We start from the raw sequence: 14,067 nt of genomic DNA, 5'->3' as shown, positions 1-14,067 counted from the left end.
TGTGTATAACCTCTTTTTAAGTTTTGTGGATATTATACATGGTTATGCTGAGGATATGTCGCCCAGTTTCCACTGGAAATGCCCTTTGGTTAAACTGTCAGCAAGGAATTTGCACTGTTACATTTTATATAACTTTAATGCACATAAAAAAAACAGCTGCTTGTTTAAGTGAAAATACATTGATGGGGTTTTTTGCACTAATAAAGTTGTGGAGTTGTAAAGTATTTTGTCTAGTGTCAATTATATCGTCAGTTATATCGTTATCGCAAATTTTCAAATGTATATCGTGATAAATATTTTTGGTCATATCGCCCTGCAATATGTGAGAGTGACAATACATGTGCCTGAAAGAAGAATATATGTATGTGAGAGTGACAATATATGTATGTGAGAGTGAAAGTATATGTGTGTGAAAGAAGAATGTATGTATGTGAGAGTGAAAGAATGAATTTTGGCTTGTACGGCCCCTCATAGACATCAGACAGAGACCTTCAAAGTAAAACAGGAAACACATACACGTAATGACACAGACTCAGAGACGCGGACTAAACACAGAGACCTTACTACACTAAAGGGGATACACAAGCAGGGATGACACCAAACAGAGGGAACACAACAAAACCCTGGGAAACCCAAAACAACAGTCATAATACATAAAACTATCAAAAGTAAAAGTACACAACCAAAAACACTGGGTAACAGACCAAGGACCATGACACTACCACTTCGAAGCTAAAATGCAAAAGCTTGGGCTATATGGATAAGGGACAAATTGGATAATCTGCAAATACAATGAGGCCATGTCCACATAAAAGCACAAGTTTTGCTATGTATAGTGTCCCGTAAGTATATCAATTTACCTTTGGGAATGTTCCCCATGGAATCATATCAAAGATCGTTTTTCTTAATACTAAACCACTTGCAAAGCATTTTTGTCCCTATTAATAATTTAGTCCGAAAAACATGGCGGAAAAGATCCAGATCTACAAATTCCTATTTGGGGAAGTGCAACTTACATTCTGCAAGATGTGTGCTCATACTTGTATTTGTATATACCTGCTCCTAGAAACTTAAAAAGAGAAAACAACCCCAAACTATGACAGTAATAATTGTCACACATCACCCCACATGCTTGCAGTGATATAAACAGCACCAGAAGCCCCAGGTTTAAGATTAACATGTTATGAGAAGGGAACTTTATAGCTTTAATTCCAGATAATTCCAGATTGACTAACAGGGAAAAAGAAATAAGAATTGAGTATTATATTAATAGGCTGAGATTCAGTTTTACTTTGAAAACATCACATGTCATGTCAAAGTCTCTGATCAGTGTGAAACTTATGGATCAAATCTGTTTCTCACATCCCACTCACATACCACCCCTGGCTTTCTCACAAAGGCACTTTCATTTTCATTTGCACACTTCTTAGAGCAGAAAGACAGTCTGAAGCTCTCTGAAGCAGTCTACACTACACTGTCCAAGCCAATGATTGTAGAATGATGATATCCTTGTCTCAGCACTCCCTGTCAAATAGATCAAACAAATAAATATTCTCATTTTAGACCTCTCTTTTCACTCTACCCACTCTGCCATCAGTCGGCCCTAGGTCCTTCAGCCTGTAACATTTGAGATAATAAGCTTCATCGCTGGTATGGTTCCTGTGATCATGACAACAGTAATACCAGTGGTAATATGGTTTTATGGGGTCTCTCATCCTGCCATCTGCTCAACTCTCCTGCACATCTCTGGCTGCTCAGGACCTGATCTGAACTCCCTGTGCCATCTGGCCTCTCCTGCTTAATCCCTCCCTTATTCCTTTTCCCTGTCGTTCCCTGTTAACCCGACCACATCTCTATTAATATTGTGTGGGTGTGTGCGCGCGCACCCTTAATATACAGTAATATACAATCAGTGCATCAACTCAAATCAAATGCTCACCACATAACACTTTGCTTCTTTAACTTGTAGTAGATAACCAGTGCAGGGATCAGTTCAGTTGCTCCCTTTAGCAGTCACCATAGCATCCTCCTCTGTCACATCAATGCTCTGCTTGTCTTTTTTTACTACATCCATGAATATTCTCTGTCATCTTCCTCTTTTCCTCCTGAGGTAGTTATATTTTCAACACTCTTTGTTCAACATATCCATTATCCCTCCATGGCATACTTCCAAACCATCTCAGCCTTGCTTCACTAATTTTATCTCCAAACAGAGCTCTCTCTGTTATAGTTCTTTCTAAGATCTTTGTGAGGCCAACAGATCTTAAAAATGAATCAGTTTCCATAAGGGTTTACCCAACTTTTGGGGTTGGGGTGTGGGATGGGAATAGAGAACAAAATACACATACAGACTAGGGCTGGGCGATATGGCCTAAAATATATTGCGGTATACTTTGACACATGTGTTATATTATTTATATTATTATTTATATTATTTATATAATTGTATAAATAATGTTTTAGTACGACTTTGGTAAACTACAAAGCCACACCGCTTGATGAATTGTTGCATGGATTGGATGGATTACTCCTACCGTAGTCAGGAGCCTAACGGAGTAATCTGGGTCCAAAACTCCGTCCGGTTCAGGTCCCAAATTCAAACAAACACTGGGGCATCACTGAGCGTTAAAAACTGTCTAAATTCTTTCATCTTTAGCTGGAGGATGAACGCTAACTTTTTTCCACTCAATAAAACTTAATGTGAGGGTCTGATGGTTAGGGACAAATGCAATCACATGGCAGGATGCTGTAAACAGACCAAACTTCAGTCAGGACAACAACTGAGATAATCCATCCACAATACGAGGTTAGTCATTAGCATACTGCAACAACATGGGAACAGAGCAGCTGCGAGAGAATTCAACATTAATGAATCAATAGTACGGAAGTGGAGGAAGCGCAGTTTTTGGCTTTCCTCGTTTTCTAAAACATGCTTTGTCTCTTCGCTATTACTGTCACCCAATTTGCAGATGATATTGCTTGCAGCCGCTGTGATGCTTTCGACCAAAACAGGCGCAGCTTGATGACACCATCAACATGCGCTATTGCGGCAGAGCGGTATAGTCAAAAGCTGTGTCCAAATTCATGGGTTGCATCCTCCTGAGGACGCATTTGTAGACCGATCATGTCACAGCAACGCGCCGAAGGCTGTCCAAATTCGTAGACTCCTCCGAATGCAACCAACAAATGCGTCCTCCTTTTCCCCGAATTTGAAGGATGGGTCGGGTGTGTCCTTCGTGGCCCACCATATCCCAGAATTCATAGAGCGGCCCAGCCAAACTCCAGTTTCCGGCAATGGCGGCCGCTACTAAGTTTTAAAATTACTCTTACTAGTCTTTCTGGGTCACAAAATAAACCTTTAACATATTTTCAGGCGAGATAGTGGGTGTGTAAACTTCAAATATCTGCTCGGTTTATCAAGATATTGCATATTTGCAAAAGTGCTTAGACGTTTTCTGAGACGTCTGTTACCCACCAGCTCAATAGCTAGCCAAGAGCTCGAGGGTCACTGAAGCCGCCGAGAACGGCACAACTCCCGGCACAACTCCCGGCACAACTCCCGGCACATCATTTTCAGATCACTGCGGACTTTTGCTACTCAGGTTAAACGTAATAAGTCACTTAGATAACCTAAAAATGTTATTGTTTGTCTTTTTTTCAGTGTTTTATTTGTTCGTGAGTAAATCGGTTTTGCTGAGATTAAAGTTATTAGATTAGATAAAATAAAATTTTATTAATCGCACGGGTGGGTTCTTCCTTGGATTTTACACAGCTGAATAAACGTCAAACAGAAAACTGATTAAACAGAAGTGTGAGATGGTCGAGAATTTACGCCAGTGTCCTGTTATATTTTAGATAGCAAGGAGCAGACGGCCGAGTTTATTAAACTCCACCGAGACAGCAGTGACGCTAATAGACCATCTAATTTCCCCAGCCGTTTACTTCCGGCCTACCCGACCTTCTGAGGACCCGGCCCACGTAGACCGCGAAGGCCGGGTCCTCAGGAGGATGCAACCCATGAATTTGGACACAGCTAATATCTCTACCGTTGGCCAAATTCATATTGTTTCTACCGTATATCGTTTATACTGCCCACCCCTAATACAGACACATGAAGTTTGAGTTTGATATAAATATAATACTGTCCTTAATGACTGGATCAGGCATAACTTCTTAGTAGTGATACTAAATGTCACTACATCTAAATGGTCATCCATATAATCAAGTCCATACTATCTTGTACAGAGTAGATAATTTATGTGTGTGTGAGACAGTGAGAACGTGACTTCGAATAATCTTGTAGCAGTTGTTTTTGTAAAAGTCGTCACTGAGCGATTGGGACAGGCAGCTGTCATAAACTCTGGGCAGAAGTGACACAAACAAATCCTATATGACTGAATATACTTCAAAGCAAAGGGAAGTGACTGTCATTTATTGGACACTGTTAAACACTTTAAATGCTTCTCAGCTATGTGCACAAGCCCTGCATTAAATTAATCAATATGCACAGTGTGACTGTAACATGCAGCATGAGTCACACATTGAAATGCACTAGCTTCACAGTGAATTAGGGGCATCATTTAATGCACAAGAAAAGGCCTATATAGACAGACAGACAGAGGTGGTAAAACAGTACTGTATCGTTTTCAAACATGTTACCATACAATAAGAAGAAAACTGCTATTTCTTCACTGTTTTTCATATTTTTCTTTGAAATTATAATTGTTACTTTTAAAAAGATTGTCAGTAATCATATATTTCTATATTTATTAGTAATAACTTACAACATGTATATGATGGTAATGCAAAATTGTATTTTTTTCACCATTCAGCTTAAACCTAACTACACTGTTTTTTAAACAACAATTATTATGATATTAAAACAGATTTATTTTTCATCAAAAATCAGTACTCTGTGCTGTAGAGTAGTGATGTGTCGGTTGCGAACAAAACGGCTCTTAGAGCCAGATCTTTGAAGTGAACATGCGAGCTGGCTCCTTATTGGGAACCGTGCGGGGTTTTTTTTCTTTCTCTCACCCTCTCTTTTTTTGCCTCTGGTGAGAGTCCTGACATCCCTCCCCAACCCATTACTTTCACTCAAGACCAGGTTCAGAGGTAGATGAGGAGACTTCACTCAGGCAAGTCTGCTGGACCAGACAGAGTGAGTCCCTGCATCCTCAAGGCCTGTGCCCTTCCACTTTGTGAACTCTTTCATGAGTTGTTAATGTGGAGTCTGAGTCTGCAGAGGGTTCCAGTGCTATGGAAGACATCATGGCTTTTCCCTGTACCAAAGACACCACGTCTCAGTGGTTCCCAGGATTACAGGCCTGTGGCACTGACTTCCCATATCATAAAGACCCTGGAATGACTTATCCTGGACCAGCTCTGACCCATAGTCAGACCACATCAGGATCATCTTCAATTTGCTTACCAGGCCCGTCTCGGAACTGAGGACGCCATCATTTACCCGCTCAATTGTGTCTACACCCATCTGGACCAGCCGGGGAGCACTGTGAGGGTCATGTTTTTTGACTTTTCCAGTGCATTCAACACCATCAGGCCGACCCTCCTGGGTGATAAGCTAACAGCAATGCAGGTGGATACTTCTCTGGTCTCCTGGATTGTTGATTACCTGACAGGAAGACCCCAATATGTGCGTCTTTCAGTAGAGAGTTGCTATATAAGTATAGGTGGATTTACCAGTCTAATGATATAGTGATAACACCCACCCTAATGTGTGGTACTGCTCTGCTATCACAAAATACAGATACTTTGTTAGATCTTTTTCTTCTGAAGCATAAATCAAGTGCTGACAGACTGACCAAAGTGGCAGCAAGTAGCAATGAGTGAGTGTGTCATTACAATCAGCACCATCCTGTCCAGTCCTTGATTAACTAACTTAATTTGAGTTGGCTTGAATTGACAAAATACTAATTTGAATAACTAATACAATTATTACTTTTTGTACTTTTATAACAATGTGACATGCTTATCTGAAAAGAAAGTCACAGCCTAAAATATATCAGCAACTGTCACCGATGTTATTGCACACATTATGAGAGTCACAGAAAAGTAGATTATTCAAGACCTTGTAGGAGAAGAATGATTTTAAAATTGATTCTGGAATTAACAGGGAGCCAATGAAGGGAAGCCAGTGTAGGAGAAATATGCTCTCTCTTTCTAGTAATGGAGATGTCAAATCTGGTTTTAATAAAACAGACTGAGAAACCAGTTGGTTGACCAAATGTGCAAAGTTGAACGAGCTATTTTGATCACCTTCATTTTTAATTCATATTTTTATTACACTTATAGATATTTACAGTTAACAATGTTATACAGCATTCAACCCTTTCACCTGTGCTTGTATTTCTGTAAAAGTCACCACATGCCACAGGTATAAAAACAGATACGAGACGTTGAGCCTGACATGTATAGAAAATAAAGAAAGGGAAAATTCCCTTTACGGTATTCTATTCCATTCCAAACCACAGCCATATAATCATTTTAACTTTCATAGGAGTCTATGATTTTACAGAGGCCCTGACCCACTTCCCTGACGATTTCTAAAGAAGACCATGAATATTTCCTCAAATGCAATTTCTGTCTCATACAGTCAAGCTGGAATGATTGGTTACATTTGAAAACTGCCCCACACCTACTGAAACCCTTTGATACAGACCCTGTAAGAAGTGTTTTTGTCCAAATGCCAGAGCCAGCATACCCCAGAGGAAATAGATGATACATATGCGTTGTTCGCCGTTGAATCCATTACTGTGTGCTGTTGGTTCTACATGTGGACCCAGGAACAATGCATGCCTTGTGCCAGGAAACTTTGTTTTGTTCCTCACAGTACTTCATTGAGATTACATAATTCTGAGAAACTTTTTTAAGAACAATGAATGACAACAATTAGAATAAGAAATCACTGGACTGCATTTAAAAGGACAACTTACAATGCTGTATTTTCTGTATTTGAATTATGGCATCTTTCACCCAGACCGCTGCTTATGAAGGTGGGAAAAGATGTGTTTTCATAGTTTATTTGTGATGTGTGTGCCTCTGGACTGACAGGGGTGTACGGTGAAGCTTGCTGCTGATAAGCACTTATGCTTTTCTCTATCTGTGGCACTGCAGTCACTACACTAGAGTTTTATGTGGCTTGCTATAAAAATTGAAAAGTAATAGCAGTGGTGCCCTAGATTTAAGATTTAAGCTAAGACCTAGAGATGCAGAAATCATTTAGCTGAACCTTTTGTTTTGCCTGTAAATGACATACAAGAGGTTAATTAAAAGGAAGGAAAAACCACAAAACGGGAGGCATAGCTTGAGCAGCATGTTAGCCAAGCAGCAGCTCTGGCTTATCTTAACGCCTTCTGTTTTGTATATATGTGTGTGCATGTATATTTATGCATGTGAATGTATTAAATAAAAATGAAGTTATTACAAGGCAAAAAAAAAGCCTGCTGTGTTATATGTAATGTTTTATGTCATGTTTTTCCACTTGTGACTCTGTAGGAGGGTTAGGATTTGTGCTATATTTGTGTAATCTTCAAAACCTGAGGATTAAAGCCTTCAGGTGAGAAAGACACTGTCATGGAACACGGAACAAGTGCTTCACCTATAACCAACTTGACTGCTCTTCCTTGAGTGTTAGCAGGATCTTGGCTGCTGGGAATGAAGGTATATGGATTTGTACATGTCAAAGAAAAGCTAAATACACTCAAGATATTAGGCGAGAGCGAGTAGGTGCACAGGGGAAGTAAAACTGACTTGGCAGCACTGCATAAAATAGTTGCTGGCAGAGTTACAAATAAATTGTATTTAGCAGTGTGAACAATCTTGTTGAAGCATGTAAAGAGAGTGCTCTATACCCTTGATCTCACTTGAAATGTGCCCAAATTCTCCTTGATGGAACTGATGGAAAATACACGATTGAAATTGCGTTGAGCATATATCCTCCTACACTCACAGCTCTGCAAACAACATTCTTGTTGTTTGCAAAGCTTGTGAAAAATTACTTTCCCTGATATTCCCAACTTTTTCCTGTCAATCAATTAAGATACTACAAGCAAAGCAAGTAAAAAGAAGAAAAAAATCATCACAGATTCTAAAAGTCTGCCTAAACCTAATATTCAAATGAAGTTTATGCAGGCATGTGAGCTTGACCTGGCTAAGAGGAACTCATCATGGAGAAAAGTCTGACAGCTGTGTGGTGAGAGCTTTTCTCTGAAAGTCTCACACTAAAAATAAATCTGAACCCAGTACCTGAGATGTAGATTTGCTTGGAATAATTACAAAAAAACAAAAACAAAAAACTACTCGTCAGACAGATTGGAGTCAGCTCAAAGTCCTATATTAAGAAACTGCAGTACTGCAGTGTTTGCATAGCACGGGGATAGTGTGACATTGTGCATGCCTCCAACCCCAAAATGGATAGAAGGCTGCATAGTGTAAAACAATTGATTGATTGTCTCAGAAAATGACTGTATTCGTATGGTTAGTGGCACTATTTACTATAAAACCGAAATACATGGCCTGATCTGTCATTTCATTATACTTTTAATCAAAGATTAGACTGTAAATATACAGTTTTGTTTTTCAATTATTAATCCACTATTGAAATTGTAGATTTAAGATAGAGAATTACTACGGAAAGGTGGCCCATCTTCAGGTGATAACTAATGAAAATGACAGTAGTAATATTTTGTGACACCATTAAACATCATGTGAGCTCATGTGTCTGTGAAGCTGGTGATGGTAACACTTACATTTGTGCTGATGGTCTATAAGTTAGTATTTCTGCAACAGCTATCAGTACCCTGCTGGTGGAAGATTGATTTTTCCATTCCACACTGATGTACAGTGCAGATTGCTATGGAAAGGCTTACTTTTCTATTTTTACTGTTAAAGTTGCTTTTGTATTTTATATATTTATTTATATTGCAGTATTGGGGGATATCTGTAACTGGACTAGACCTTCTTCTAAGGATATTCTGCTTGCTGTGTGCGTTTAAGAAATTATTGTTCATAAAATCTTTTCTCAACACATTTGTGCATATCATCATGGTTACCAGCAGTTAGTGGTGCAACGAATCACTCTTGATCCGTAATCCGAACCGATCCCACTCCATGGTTTTGCACGCACGTGATCTGAAGATTCGAAAAAGAAGAAAAAAAGTATGTGTATGGTGCGCGTGGTCAGCGCTATCGGTCCAGGTGAAGGAGCAGAGGAGTTTGCGGCGTTTAAGCAGCCATTTGCTGCCCAATCCGTCTGGGCTAAAGCTATTACAAAAGCTATTGGGGTGTTTAGCTGCAGACGTGAGGCCGTATTCCATTGTGTAAAACAAGGGGTTTAAACTATGATGAACGTGCTTGAGCCACGCTATGATATCCCGTTGCGTATCCACTTCAGTGACAAGATCATTCCAAGCATGTATGACCAGGAAAAGTCTAAAGTTATGCCTGAACTGTCCCAGGCATCTTCTGTTGACCTAACTACAAATGGGTGGACCTCCAGGGCAATGGAAAGCTTCCTGACCGTGACCACTCATTATATCACAGCAGAGTGGTAGATACAAAGCCCCGTACTGCCCTATATTGCACCCTAATTTGTTTTTATATAATTGCATGGAATGTGTCTTGAGTTGAATGTTTTTAAATAGGCAAAAAATAACTAAATAAGTAAATGGCAAGTAAAATTTTGTCTTTTTTTGCTGATCCGAAAGTTGATCCGATCCGTGACTTAAAACCGTGATCCGATCCGAACCGTGAGATTTTGGATCCGTGGCACCACTACCAACAGTCTAAGGAGCTCTCCCAATAGGGCTTAAAAATATGAGACTCTCCACCAATTGCGCTACGAACTGAAGAAGCTTCTTGGATGAGAGGTGAAACAACGTCTTCAAGAAACTTAAGTCAGGATGCTTGCAAGTAGCTCCCTTCATCCTTCACGCTTTTCCTTATCAGCGTCACAGATGTTGCGTAATAGAGGGCGATCCAAATATCGATCGGCATCGGTATCGGATTGATACTAGCCTGGTTCAGTTCAATTCAATTCAATTTTATTTATATAGCACCAAATCACAACAACAGTCGCCTCAAGGCGCTTTATATTGTACAGTAGATCGTACAATAATAAGCCTGGTGAGATCAATTCTTTACTTTAAGATGCGCTCTTGTTTGCAATGCTGTGGTTTCGGCAAAGACAAAACAGCCAGGTTGCCGAACTCGTGGCTCCTGTGTCAGTGCAGAGCAGGCACTCTTTGCTCCCCCTCCCCCCTCTTGTGTTTAGATTTTGCGAAGTCACGTGACGTCATTTAGACATTTTGGGGGTTGTTAAGTTTTTCACATATTATTTATATTTTCACCAGGTGTCGTTTTTGGTGTTGAGAATTTTTATTGTAATTTTTGTATTACAGTTTCTCAACAGTGCTTGTTTGTTTTAATTTGTTAACTGGTTTGCATGTGCTTTTTACTTAAGATTTTTCCAACAAAAAATGTATAATATTTATTTTCTATAAGCATTTTATATTTAATTATAAACTTTTTCCTAATTATATCCTAGGTTTTAACTATTTAATAATAAAAAAGGAAACATCACAAAAAACACTTGGGGTCATGAAAATTAATTGAGATTTAGCAATTCAATGACTCATCCACCTTATTTATTGAAAAGTATTTGTATCGGTATTGGCGATACTGGCCCGTATTTACTTGGTATCGGCTAGATAGAGGTTGATTATCTTGTTAATAATTTTACCTCCTCATTACGTACGACTCTGGATACTGTAGCTCCTGTGAAAACTAAGGTCTCAAATCAGAAGTACCTGACTCCGTGGTATAATTCTCAAACACGTACCCTAAAGCAGATGAGTTGTAAGCTGGAGAGGAAATGGCGTCTCACAAATTTAGAGGATCATCATTTAGCCTGGAGAAATAGTTTGCTGCTTTATAAGAAAGCCCTCCACAAAGCCAGAACATCTTACTATTTGTCACTGATTGAAGAAAATAAGAACAACCCCAGGTTTCTCTTCAGCACTGTAGCCAGGCTGACAAAAAGTCAGAGCTCTGTTGAGCCAACCATCCCTTTAACATTAACTAGTAATGACTTCATGAACTTCTTCACAAATAAAATTTTTATCATTAGAGAAAAAATTACCAATAATCATCCCACAGATGTAATATTATCTACAGCTACTCTTAGTACCATTGATATTAAGTTAGACTCTTTTTCTCCAATTGATCTTTCTGAGTTAACTTCAATAATTACTTCCTCCATACCATCAACGTGTCTTTCAGACTGTGGGGTTATGATATTATTTTATGCCATGTTAGACCCCTAATTAAAGATTGTGAATTATTATGTAGTTTCAGTTTGCATTATGCTCCTGAACTAGAAGAAGGTGATAACTATTACATTTGGTAAACTGATTTGCATTACATTAGACTGTTGATTTATTGTGAATGAATGATATTGTTTTATGATGCATTATACTGCTGAGTTATAAGAAATATTGTTCACAGAAAGTCATCGTCTCATTTGTCTGATTAGAAGAGAACAGAGCATACTGCCCCATTTCATCAGGAGTAGATAAACAGGGAGCCAAGGTCGTAGCTTAGGCGCTGTGTGAGAAAGAATGTTTAGGCTCTGATGATTAGGTGGGGGCCACTAGAGGCTATAAGAGTTTGATCAAGGCTCCACCATTTTGAGATCTGATGCTGTCTGTTGTATGGTGTCCATCTCCCACGCGTGTGTTCATTAAATCATCGTTTCACTTGACCCGGCCGGACCAGTGTGGTTATTTTGGTTTTCCTCTTGTATCCATCCCCAATATTTGAATCCGTAACAAGACCCCATTCCTACAAAACTGCTCAAAGAAGTCCTGCCGTTAATTAATTCTTCGATCTTAAATATGATCAACCTATCTCTAATAATCGGCTATGTACCACAGGCCTTCAAGGTGGCTGTAGTTAAAACTTTACTCAAAAAGCCATCTCTAGACCCAGCAGTCTTAGCTAATTATAGGCCAATCTCCAACCTTCCTTTCATATCAAAAATCCTTGAAAGAGTAGTTGTCAAACAGCTAACAGATCATCTGCAGAGGAATGGTTTATTTGAAGAGTTTCAGTCAGGTTTCAGAGCTCATCACAGCACAGAAACAGCTTTAGTGAAGGTTACAAAATGATCTTCTTATGGCCTCTGACAGTGGACTCGTCTCTGTGCTTGTCCTGCTAGACCTTAGTGCAGCATTCGATACTGTTGACCATAATATCCTATTAGAGCGATTAGAACATGCTGTAGGTATTACAGGTATTGCACTGCAGTGGTTTGTATCATATCTATCTAATAGACTCCAATTTGTACATGTAAATGGAGAGTCCTCTTCACCCACCAAGGTCAATTATGGAGTTCCACAGGGTTCAGTGCTAGGACCAATTCTGTTTACATTATACATGCTTCCCTTAGGCAGCATCATAAATTTTCACTGCTATGCAGATGACACCCAGCTCTATCTATCTATGAAGCCAGATAACACACACCAATTAGTTAAACTGCAGGAATGTCTTAAAGACATAAAGACCTGGATGGCCGCTAACTTTCTGCTTCTTAATTCAGATAAAACTGAGGTTATTGTACTCTGCCCTAAAAGTCTTAGAAATATGGTATCTAACCTGATTCTTACTCTGGATGGCATTACCTTGGCCTCTAGTAACGCTGTGAGGAACCTTGGTGTCATTTCTGACCAGGATATGTCCTTCAACGCACATATTAAACAAATATGTAAGACTGCTTTCTTCCATTTGCGCAACATCTCTAAAGTTAGAAATATCCTGTCTCAGAGTGATGCTGAAAAACTAGTTCATGCATTTTTTACTTCCAGGCTGGGCTACTGCAATTCATTATTATCAGGATGTCCAAAACACTCACTGAAAAGCCTTCAGTTAATCCAAAATGCTGCAGCAAGAGTACTGACAGGGACTAGAAAGAGAGAGCATATTTCTCCTGTTTTGGCTTCCCTTCATTGGCTTCCTGTTAAATCCAGAATTGAATTCAAAATCCTGCTCCTCACATACAAGGTCTTAAATAATCAGGCCCCATCTTATCTTAATGACCTTGTAGTACCATATCACCCTATTAGAGCATTTCGCTCTCGCTCTGCAGGCCTACTCGTTGTTCCAAATGCATTTAAAAGTAGAATGGGAGGGAGAGCCTTCAGTTTTCAGGCCCCTCTTCTGTGGAACCAGCTTCCAGTTTGGATTCGGGAGACAGACACTATTTCTGCTTTCAAGATTAGGCTTAAAACTTTTCTTTTTGCTAAAGCATATAGTTAGGGCTGGACCAGGTGACCCTGAATCCTCCCTTAGTTATGCTGCAATAGATGTAGGCTGCTGGGGATTCCCATTGAGTTTTTCCTTTCCAGTCACCTTTCTCACTCACTATGTGTTAACAGACCTCTCTGCATTGAATCATATCTGTTATTAACCTCTGTCTCTCTTCCACAGCATGTCTTTTATCCTGTCTTCCTTCTCTCACCCCAACCGGTCGCAGCAGATGGACCCGCCCCTCCCTGAGCCTGGTTCTGCCGGAGGTTTCTTCCTGTTAAAAGGGAGTTTTTCCTTCCCACTGTTGCCAAAGTGCTTGCTCATAGGGGGTTATATAACTTTTGTTGTGATTTGGCGCTATATAAATAAAATTGAATTGAATTGAATCGATACCAAAATATGCTGTATCGCACACCACTATTACTATTTACTAGCTTAAATTATGAAAAAACTGTATATATATATATATATATATATATATATATATATATATATATATATATATATATATATGATATTGGTATTCTACATGTCAGTTTTAGGCACCAAATTCTATATTTCAGCAACCCACATAAGTCCTTAAGTTTTTGAAGTGAAGTCGTGTAATATTAATGGCAAATGGTAAAGGGACTGGTTCTTGTATAGCACTACCCTACTCTATCTGAGCATTTACACAACTTGCCTCATTCATCCATTCACACCAGCACCTTTTTCTATGCTATTTCTTGGTGTCATGTAGACTGG

The 14,067-nt window shown here is 39.3% G+C and overlaps 1 protein-coding gene across 3 annotated transcripts in view; it reads right to left on the bottom strand.

Annotated features, from left to right (window-relative positions):
* ntm (neurotrimin) overlaps positions 1-14,067 on the bottom strand; it is a 384,314-nt gene that overhangs the window by 276,806 nt on the left and 93,441 nt on the right. The gene's annotated exons all lie outside the window — the stretch shown is intronic.

Source organism: Neolamprologus multifasciatus, chromosome 10 (assembly GCF_963576455.1).
Source record: "Neolamprologus multifasciatus chromosome 10, fNeoMul1.2, whole genome shotgun sequence".
Lineage (NCBI taxonomy): Eukaryota > Metazoa > Chordata > Actinopteri > Cichliformes > Cichlidae > Neolamprologus > Neolamprologus multifasciatus.
Note: the sequence above shows the minus strand (reverse complement) of the source record. Positions and strands in the feature narration are given on the sequence as shown.